This window comes from Thermobia domestica, chromosome 16 (genome assembly GCF_964235325.1).
Source record: "Thermobia domestica chromosome 16, izTheDome1.hap1.1, whole genome shotgun sequence".
Classification (NCBI taxonomy): Eukaryota; Metazoa; Arthropoda; class Insecta; order Zygentoma; family Lepismatidae; genus Thermobia; species Thermobia domestica.
This window is the reverse complement of record NC_137469.1, coordinates 60,735,909-60,747,226: the sequence shown is the minus strand read 5'-3', so window position 1 is coordinate 60,747,226 and position 11,318 is coordinate 60,735,909. Positions and strand designations below refer to the sequence as shown.

The window sequence follows — 11,318 nt, the reverse complement described above, 5'->3', positions numbered from 1 at the left end:
ACACAACAACAAAATTATATTGATCGAAATCGTGAATGTGAGACCATTGGTGGATCATTGGTACAGCGCTCACCTCTGGCGCGTGGGGTCCCTGGTTCGATCTCAGCTACCGCCAAGTGGGCTTTGTGATGGACAAACATCGTGTGTGTGGATTTTTCCCCCGTTTCCTTCCATTTTTGTCATTCTATCATCCATTACGGTCTCCATTAGCCTCGGTGCATAATCATGGGACGCCAAACTAAAGAAAAAATAAATTGTGGATGCAGCTTCTAGAATCTCAGCTCTACAAAGAATACCTTCTAACAGTAAGATAACCAAATTTCTCTCGAACAATAAATGATAAAGTAAAAACTTTGCTTCTTCGACAAAGGAAAAGGAAAATTAGAACTGATCCGACTTATTTCTTATCGAGACGTTTCCATTCCACAAGAGACATAAGCTTCGTTCTTCATCTTCTTTTTATGATCAAGATCTAAAATTACGTATATTATGAAATTCAAACTTCGTACAGAATTAATTCCAACTCTACTTTTCAAAATACAAGAAAAGATAGCCGTAGGTGTTCGTGCAGGAAAGAAATACATTTTTTAAAAAATGTAAATTCACTACAAAATGTAGAAATTACCTACTTGATGTAATCTGTAAACACTAAGATAACGGCCCGTATTGTATAAAAACTTTATTTTCGTTAAACCATGAACAAATTAATAAAGTACTGATTATGGTTATTCAATGTAACAATGTAAGTATATTAAAAAGTTTTAAAAAATAAATAGTAAGTCTATTTGGGTTGGTATATTTTTTTAAATATACAGGGTGTCCAATATACAATGCAACCCGGAGTTTGGGATAGTAGAACTTTTGAACCTGAAGCTATATACAAATAATGGTTATACCAAAATAATGGTTTGTTCATACATATGTTTTTAAACTAGAGATCAATGATTGAAGTACACTAGAAACCACACAGTGTGTTGCCAGATGTAATCGAAGTTTTTTTTTTTTTTTTTTTTTTTTTTTTGCAAAACATGTAAATTGACTCATAACTCATACGTATGGATGTTCTGTAGTTAATTTTTAGTTTGTTTAGTTGGAGTAGCTTGTAAACTATGGAGCAGAAAACAAACAATTTTCATTTCCATCGATAACTAATCGCGTGAGGCCTCTGTATGCAGGAACTAGGAAATAGTAGTTTTCATAAATTAACACTCTGAATTGGCAATATTGTTGATGTTTCAGCACATCAAAAGATGTGTTAAGGATGTGTCTACATTATATAATTCCTCAAATCAATGAAAAGGAAACTTTGAAATTATCATGATAAAACTTTTACTTACATGTACCCGGCAACACTGCTACTACAACGCAATGAGTTATCAGCTCTACAGCAGATGCTAGAAGTGACCCCTGTTTTGATTCACACTTTGGATCACACATTTCACCGTGTTGGCAGCCAATTTACGAAGAGTAGAAGTGTTAATATTCTCAATGGCACTGCGAATGTTCGTTTCCAGATCTTGTATAGTTCGCGAATTGTTCTTGTATACCTTTTGCTTTAAGTAGCCCCATAGAAATGAATAGCAGCGTTGCCGGATACATGTAAGTAAAAGTTTTATCATGGTAATCTCAAAGTTTCTTTTTCATTGTTTCCAGGAATTATATAATGTAATTATATTGTGTAAAGATCCTTAACACACCTTTCGATGCACTGAAACAGTAATGTTGCCAATTCAGAGTGTTAATTTATGAAAACTACTATTTCCCTAGTTCCTCTTTACAGAGGCCTCACCCGATTAGTTATCGGTGGAAATGAAAAATTATTTTTTCTGCTCCATAGTTTCCAAGCTACTCCAACTAAACAAATTGAAAATCAACAACAGAACATCCATACGTATAAGTTGAGTCAATTTACATGTTTTGCAAAAAAAAAAAAAAAAAAAAAAAAAAAAAAGATTGATTTCCACCTTCGATTACAATAGTGTAATTCAATCATTGCTCTCTAGTTTAAAAATATATGCATGAACAAAGCTTTTTTTTGGTATAGGCCTAAGCATTATTTGTATATCGCTTCAGGTTTAAAAGTTCTACTATCCCAAACCTGGATTGCATTGTATATTGGACACCCTGTACATGAATTACAAAAAAAAAAAAAAAAAAAAACGTAGTTCAAACCCACCAAAAACAGGAAAAAACATAAAGCATTACACTGTAAAAAAAGTTTCAACTTTCTAGATAAATGTTATATCTGTTCTTAGATTGTTGTTAAGCGAAAACAAGAAGAATTTCACTCTTTACTCGTAAATACGAGATATTATACGTTAGTCCTCTTTCATCAAAACAATAAACATTTACACTTTCTGAGAGAATAACGTTTACATACATTGATGGCTAAAACTTGGTTGAACGTTTAACCACCAACAACCACAGTTGAACGTTCATCTGGCTTTTGAATGCTTTATCATTACAACTCGGGGGAGTGAAGTTGATAAGTTGTAAGTTCAGGCATTGTGTGGGGTGACGTACAATCACATGAACTGTTAGTTTTGTACATTTTGTTACGTTTGCGGTCGACATTTGCAAGACAGTAAACTAAGATTGAAGGAAGACAAAAATATACGAATGTTAAGGTAAGTTTCTAATAATAACATCAGCATTATGGTCGACTTTTCTTGTTGCATTCGAGATGACGTTCTCACATACCAAACACGATCGAGCGCGTGTATTTTAATGGAAAAGTAGCCATAAGTATTTCATAAATTCTGACAATAAAGAAATGCTATTTTAATTAGCATACAGGTTATTACAAATAATTAACCCGATTTCATACATTCACTTTAGCTTTGTTATTGAGCACGCTGTCACAAAACTTTGCCGACGTATTGAAACATTTAAAAAGTTGTGGGTGTGTGTTGGTGTTTCAGGTTTACTTCTAATTTCTGCCACGAGAGGGCAGCAGTGAGGATTTGTTCCAGATGGCGATACGAACAGAGAAAGCTTGTTTAAAAGCACTGTTGATGCGAGCTCTCAGTTCTGGTAGAGGAGGCATAAACACTGTATCTCCCACATAACCCTACACATAAAGCTTGCCTGGGGTTTATGTCCGGATAGCATGGAGGCCATAACAGGAATTGCTGATCATCATCCCGACTTCGAAATGGAAGTGAGACATCCTGAAGCTGTAAACTATGTAGTGGATCTTTGTTGAACTTCGTTCAGAAGTGTCCTTACACTGTTAGGACAGATTGATGTGAATGAAACTCGAACACAGCATAAGCTTTCTCTGCGTTTGTCGCCATATTGAATAAATACTCACTGCTGTGCTCTCGTGGCATAAATCAGAAACGAACCTGCCACACGAAAAAAGAAACCTTTTTGAGTTTTTCAATATGTCTGCAAAGTTTTGTGAAAATAGGTCTAATATAAAGCTACAGTGAATTTATGAAATCGAGTCAGTCATTTGTAATAGCTCTGTACTTTCCTAAGCTATAATAGCGTGGTAATTGGGAAGTCGAATACACATTAATTACAGATAGAGGTGCATTATTTTTTTCTATATTACCGATTGTGTACAGTTTCACATCTTCGGTCAAGTTTGAACTATGTTCCTGCATTTTATGGTTCATGTGGCATTAAACAGGGACGTGCGAAGGAATTTCTTTCGGGAGGGTCCAAAGCTTTTCGGGGGGGTCCAAACACAATTTCAGGCTAAATTATATTAAAAATTGTAAAATTGCCCCTAAATTTAGACTACATTTACAAAAAAGTCCGGATTTCGAAAACTTCACTATAATTATTTTGCTTTCTACCACCTATAGCTATTAAAGTAAAATCACCTCTTGCTGTAGAAATTTTATTTATAGCACCCGTGGTTGTGAATGGAATGAGTTTTGATAGGGTGAATTTGAGTTGAGTTGATTTTGAGTTTAACATCCCGTTCAGCAGCGAGCCTATATGAGACATGGACCTACTGATTAACGTAGAATCCCAACAACATGAGCTCCGCCGGGAATCGAAACCGAGTCCTCACGCCAAAGGGTAACCGCTTAGGAACGGATGAGCTCGATAGGGTGAATTTGGTAAAGTGCATTGTGCTCTCCTACTTTCACAGAGACAGGCTTAAATTGAACTTACTGTACTAGTTACTAAACCTTCTTTCTATAAGCAGCATTTAATTATTCCAGATACAAACAGAAAAGATACCGAAACATTTTTTTTTTTAATGAATTATTTGTTAACAAATTAGCATGGCTCTACCACAGCTAATTTCTATTGACTATCACTTTAAGCTCTTATTTCTTGAAAGACACTGTAATTTAAATAAAGACCAGAATTATACTACTAGTATATATCAGTTTAAAATTATGCATAAAATGTACAGGACAAATACATTATTCCAGTTTCATACTACGAATCTCTCTCAGGTTTGAAAAATTGTAAATTCTCGTGAAACCAACCGAATTCACGAATCGAACAAAAACAGGTTTATCGTTAAGTACGTATTACTACAGAGAAATCGAAATAAATAACATCGATGATTAGGTAGTTACTAATGATATGTATTCGAAGTTTTATTTGATCAAATCATTCTACATTTAGATGGTTCACTTATCTCTTCGTTTTTTCTCGTTTTATTGAAGCTAAGTTGTTTGTTTGTTAAATAGGCCTAACAAATACATCATGGCATATCAATGGTATGAAAGTGAAGTGAGAGTTCTAATAGAGTTTTCGGGGAGGAAACATCGATATTACGTGTAGAGAATTCAAGTTTAGGCCCTGCAACTGCTAATCTTGATTAGTCAGTTTTCAGAAATAGGACTACATCTTCCATAACCATTCATGGGTGAATTATTAATCCTTTCATAATTATTTATATTTCCATAACTTCCATAGCTATAGATTCATTCTCTAGGATAAGCTATAATTATGCATTACTTCATACTCTCTCTATCCTGAGTGAAGGCAGGTATTATTTACAGACTTACCTATGACGTGGACCAATAAAATTGCATTTTTTTAGACCTCAGATAGTATTTTTCTCTCAGATATATCCAAATATTGAAAAGTGTTTGAAGCAATATTTTAAGGGACATTTTATACGAATTTTTTACATTTACTTTTGACTTTAAACATCAAATTCGTTTTAACGTAAGTCCTATTGTAAAACGTCTGAATGTCTTAGAAGCATATTGCTTGTAGTACACTTAAATGGAAAAAAAGACAATTTAATTCAATTTGCTTAATAACATTGAAATCAGTTCGGGAATGTGCATAGAATTCCTCAATTTTATAAATCAAACTTGTTTTATTTTCATTTCAATTTAACAAACTTTCTCGTAGAAAAATTATGAATAATAATAATAATAAATAAGTTAGAATGATTCCAGATATTTCCGTGCTCATGCATTTTGTAGGTAAGACAATAAATGCCTTCTACACCCAGATTATATCCTTATACAGTCAGCAACAACAATTCTTTCCATTTGGTAAATTTATTTTCGGAGTAACGGTAGTACGGTTGGAACGTATATACAATGCTGGTATGCCTGGAACGTACAGAAAATTACATTATTTTTGGGTTAAGTTTAGAGTTGCCCCTCCGTTTTTAATAAAGATTAGAAAATTTTACAGGATAAATGAGGTAAGAAATAATGATTTGGAGTTCTTATGTGATGCTTAGGTGTAGCATAAGTTTGGCAGTATAGTTATGTTTAATACGAGAAAAGATATGTAGAAGTGGGTACTGTTTGCAACGCGGAAGATTTCGGTGATTCAGCAGCGTCGTAGTCGTATAGGATGGCAAATAAGTGTGTTGAACGTGATATTTCCACATTGAGTTTTATAGAACCAAGTAGGAATAATAAAGAGAATTTATTAAATTTCTATGAGAACCACGAATTATTGAATCTGTGATAATTAAAGCTTCTATGGGAACCGGGTCAAGTCACTGTTCTAGTCTAACTAAAGTCTTACCTGGTAACCTAACGTAACTTAAACTAACCAAACCTAACTTAAACTAACCTAACCTAGCCTAAACTAACCTAACCTAACAATGTTTAATGTTTTAATTGCTTTCTTGTAGGTTTGAAACTGGAGGGGTAAATCTAAACTTAAGCCTTATTTTTAATTTACTGAAAACTGTACTCAAATTGTTGTTCCATTCTGAAATTATATACGAAATTAATTTCATCAAACGAAATATTTTTTGTCGCTGAGTGTACAACAAGGTAGTCTTCTTATTCCATTTCCAATAAAACCATGGCATTTGTTTCTATAACAAGCTTAGTACAAATATAATTTTTTTGTGCAAATCCGTCTCCTAACTACATGCATTCAATATATTTTTCCTATAGAGACGATTTTCATTCAATTCTGGTAGTTTGAAATCTACTTTATATATTAGATAATTTTGTACATATATTAAGTGTACTGTATATATTAGATAATTTTAAGTTGAAGAAAAATATTTTATATCATTTTTGGCTTTGAATCATAATCTAATACTTTCTACAGAGTTTTTTCTTGGCGTATATACAAAATTGCGTACACATTAATATGTATATATGTACCTATATGTACACACATATATGTACCTATTTTCATTGTGCAGATTTACCTTGTTGCTGGAGAATTACCAAACCCTTCTTGGAACAATATTGAACAATTCAAAGATTCCTACAGTTTTATATGTAGTTTTGACAGCATGTATTGTACAACATTGTTGGAAATATGATATTTGGCCTCCTATTTGGTGAAGAACTAACAATGATTTCTTACGAGTAACTCTCATCCTTTAAGAAAAATTACAGCTTTCCTACGTTGTGCAGAAATTAATGTTTTACCATCCCTCTTTCATGTCCGAAAATTTGATATAAACATGAACACATACGTCAATCCCTTTTCAAAGTTTGAAATATAATAATGAAGACATTAGAAATATATCAAACACAATCCAAATACAAACCAAAATATCAACAACAAGAATGAGACAACGTAAGGAAGCATAACTCTTCCATCCATTGTAATGGGAGACAAAGAGATGGAACCAACCAACCACAGTCAAAAGTTATTAGCTATAACAGTTTTCGTCAGTCAATAGTTGTAATCACAATTCACTTTCGAAAAAAGCAAAAATAAAATACAGTAAAATAAATTAAAATACATTATTATCTGGAAGCTTTAAATCTCCTTACAAATAAAGATTAGTTTTTTTAAAAAAAGCACCACAATATCACTAAAAAGAAATTGCATTCACAATTTATATTCTTGTTTTCCTTTGTTATCCACCTACATTTTTAACTAATAGTTTCAACCACCACGATAAAATATTGGCTTAAACAACTTATAAAACCATCAAATTTCTACTAACACATTATCTAATTGTTGCACAACATGAGAAGTGATGCATGATTAAATTCCTAAAATGAAGTCACATTACTGGAACATAAATTACAGTCTTATTTTAATATAATACTTTCATAGACTATGTTGACATAAAATAACAAAAAGGTTGATATTGTAATACTCCTAAGCACTGCCGTAAATTCAGTTCGTGAATAGCAGCTAGCCTTCCAATTTCGTTAGATCGGCATCAGTACGATGTTTTCGAAGTGATTTCACCAGATATGATTACGTAACACGTAACACGCGAACAATTTATAGACACGAAGCTTTTGCCGTTAATTTTCTTTTAGCGTATTCAGCAATGTGAATAACGCCCCATTCCGACGTCGCAATATGTAGATTTGCACCACAAACTTTTTTGTTGATGTGAGGATTTTGAAGTTCTGCTACTTGGCTCGAACTTGCTGCAGCAGGATCTCCCGATGTCCATAAAGATCCTGTCCAATACTCATTTCCAGGCATAGAATTGCCATCCCACGCGTACGATGTAACCAGTAATTTACCCACATTATCATCAATCAATTTGGCATTAGGGTTTCGTTTAGAAAAATGTAGACGAATATCAGTTCCCGGTACAATGCAATTGTCTTCAATACCACCGCAAGATTTTTCTGAGAACCAACTGAAGTCCACATCAGACACATGTGCAAGATCAAGTGTTTGAAAACACAAATAGAAGGCGTCCATAAATATTTTCTCTTGATGCATACTGACTTTCCAGACACCAAGGCCAAACCCTACAACATGAACGTATGCTCTTTTGCCTTCTTGAGCTGCTCTATGATTAGCCTCAATGAGTAAAGTAGATGCGGTCACTTGAACTCTTTTCTTGAAGATATCGTTGTTAAAGAATACACCATCTATTGGAAATTCCAAATAGTTATCACTTTCATCCTTGGATACTTCTTTGTACAAGGGTAAATAAGGCACCTGGTAAAAATCAGCCCAAATCTTCTTCAAAGATGTTTCAGCTGATAGCTTCCCATGTTGTGGAATACCATAGCCATTTTCTTTCACATTTTGTGTCTTGCTTATCAATATTTCTTGCCATTCCATGAAGTTCCTCTTCTCAAGACGTGATCCAACAACACCTACAATAACTCCTCTCGTTTCCAAATCGTTTGGATCTGTAACTGCTCCACAGTTATGGCGATTACCATCATTGATAAATATACTGGGAGAAGATACTGCCAATAAAGCAGAAAGTTTTATTTCGTCATAACTTAAGCAATCTTTAAGGACCAAAGGGATTTTCTCTTTGGAGGTACCAACATTTTTCCAACCCCCACAATTTTCAACACCACTTAGAAGAACGTATGCGTCGTGTGATCCACAAAACATCACAGCCCTTTTAACAAACAACCTTTCAACTAGCGATATAAGTCCCATATTTTTATACAATTTTTTCTCAACTTTAGTACCAAATTTCTTTTTGTGCTCAAGGAAATTGCAAAACAATGGAACAGCATGTTCATGGAGTATAGGGTATGTACCATTAATATTTGATTTCAGAATAGGTTCAATGGTTGGGTTCTTATTTAAGAGAGTTTCACAACGGCTCGTGTCGATAGGGAAAGGAATTGGGAACTTTTGACTAAAGTTTATCAGGTCCTTCACCGTTAAGTCACCAGGAGGCACCACGTCCAGACAGTCTTTCAGATAATTTTCCAATTTGGGATCCATTTTCCTCTAACTAGGAAGTAGTTCTTGATATGAGGGTGAGACCTGCAATAAAAAGAAAACAATGATATAGATGGCAACTCTAAAATAATGTTCCAACAACTCTAAAACTAAACTCTATGGCATAAACAATCAGAATCTTGCTCGTGAGAGTGGCTTATATGAGTAAATTTGAATCAGCCAGCTGCCAGATCTGGCTCAAGCATTCAGTGTTGTCAGTCGAATACTATGACACGATATCAATTAGCACAGTGGAACGCTTCAGTGGTTGTTCAGCAAACCAATTAGTTAGTACTGGAAGTATAAAACGGAATTGGGATTAAATAGATATTGTAGTATGAAACAATCAGTGAAACGCAAGTCATGAAGCCCAATTTCATTAACTACTTTGGGGAAATGATTATTTATTTCTATTATTTTATTATTAGCTTGTACTTCAGGTTTATTATTGTGTAGAAGAAAACTTTATTATAGTTTTTTTTTTTTTTAATTTGCTATATACATTAAATCGTCAATGAAGTCTAAAATCCAATTGCATGTAACATTTATTCCTACTTCAACTATTTTTGTTGGACAGTTGGTAACATGAAGTAATAATACAGTATCAGTGGTTAGTAACATATTTACCCTAAGGTCGTCAGAATATATGATGATTGTACTACTTAAGGTGTAATTCACTCAATGAATGTTCAATGATAACATACAAAATAAAATAAATTTAAACTTGTCTATTTCCCTAAGACTTTTTCACATTTACCTTACAATATTTCTTCCTTTTAAATTGAACATACATGCCTTTACAATGACGTATTTTTAGATTATATCTTAACTGCCTAGAAATTTGTTTGGCCACAAAACCTAACAACACAAATGTGTAGGTCTGGCCATAAAAGAAAATTATATCTTCCGTACCAGACCATTGTTCATAACAACATTTACACTTTTATACGGATTATTGTTATATACATTATCTAACTTATTATGCCAAGGAATATAAGTGTGAAAATTCCCATTTAGAGGTTAGCAGGCTTTCTTCCAGGAAATTTTGTCCGGTGGGGCAAAATCAAAATGTGATACCATTTGCACTGGGATATTTGCTAAAGAAAGTGTTACCACAAAAGTGGCATAGCATCGGAATTTAGTTCAGCTTCAAGGTGGAGAAGATCGGTCGGTTCACCAACCTGGACTGGAAGAATCACTGATGATTAGTACTTGTGCCGCGTTCGATTCCAGGCAGAAGAATACAGAACACACCACACTAGTTTCCACTTTAAATTGTAGGTTTGGCCCTATAAACCTCCCCATTGACGGAGGACATAAACAGCAAATCAGCCAATCAATCAATAGGGTATAAGTTTGAAGGAGAAATGAGGACCTAAAGTCTGCCCTCACGTTACCTACTGCTCAAGCTCTTATCTCAAGCATTGAAACCTTGGTATCAAATAAAAGGAATTATCGACTTTAGCAAACATGTAAAAATACAAGAAGACTCTTCTAAAATATTTTAATTTTTATTATCGAGCAACGAAAGCATAGAAGAAAGTATGGTGGTCGTGAAAAAATCGGATTTGAGATTACAATGGATATACATGTTTCATGACCCATAGATATCGAAAAAGTAATTTTTCGACAACTGTCCGTTGTTCATTCGTCCTGATGTTCACTCACCTAAAGGCCACATTGTTCAACGTATCTCAACCAAATTTTAAACTTAAGATATTTATGTGATCCTCCAGTTTTTTTTTTCTGAATGTTCTTCCTACCCTAAAAATAAGGGTAGTTTACTTAAGGGTAAAAATTTTAAAATGTGATGCTTTCTCAAAAATAGCTCTAACGATTTTGTTTATATTTCATGAGTCATTTAGAAATAAGTGGTATAAGTCAATTCTCTAGGAAAATAGATAATGGGTAGTTTATTCTTGGAGTGAATTTTCTTTCGGACGATTTTCACAAAAACGAATTAGGCAGTTTTCCTCATATTTCACAAATAAATATTCTATTAATATAACTCATTTGTGCAGAAAATATGCACGAGGGGTAGTTTATTCTTCGGGGTGAGTTTGTTTCGGACGATTTTCTCAAAAAGACTCATGCGATTTTTTCATACTTCATAAAGAAATATTTCATTAACAACTTGAAAAAATAGTGTAACTCATTTGTACTGGAAAATACATGAGAGGTAGTTTATTCTTGGGGGTGATTCTCTCGGATGATTTTCTCAGAAACAATTCAAGCCA

The 11,318-nt window shown here is 33.7% G+C and overlaps 1 pseudogene across 2 annotated transcripts in view; it reads right to left on the bottom strand.

The window, feature by feature from the left end:
* Positions 1-5,336: 5,336 nt before the first annotated feature.
* The window catches only part of LOC145672759 (ADP-ribosylarginine hydrolase CG2909 pseudogene), a 52,936-nt pseudogene continuing 46,954 nt past the window's right edge, over positions 5,337-11,318 (bottom strand). For both annotated transcript variants that reach the window (XR_014128640.1, XR_014128639.1), the window contains exon 2: positions 5,337-9,126. The product of XR_014128640.1 is annotated as an ADP-ribosylarginine hydrolase CG2909 pseudogene, transcript variant X2 (transcript). The remainder of the gene's footprint in view (positions 9,127-11,318) is intronic.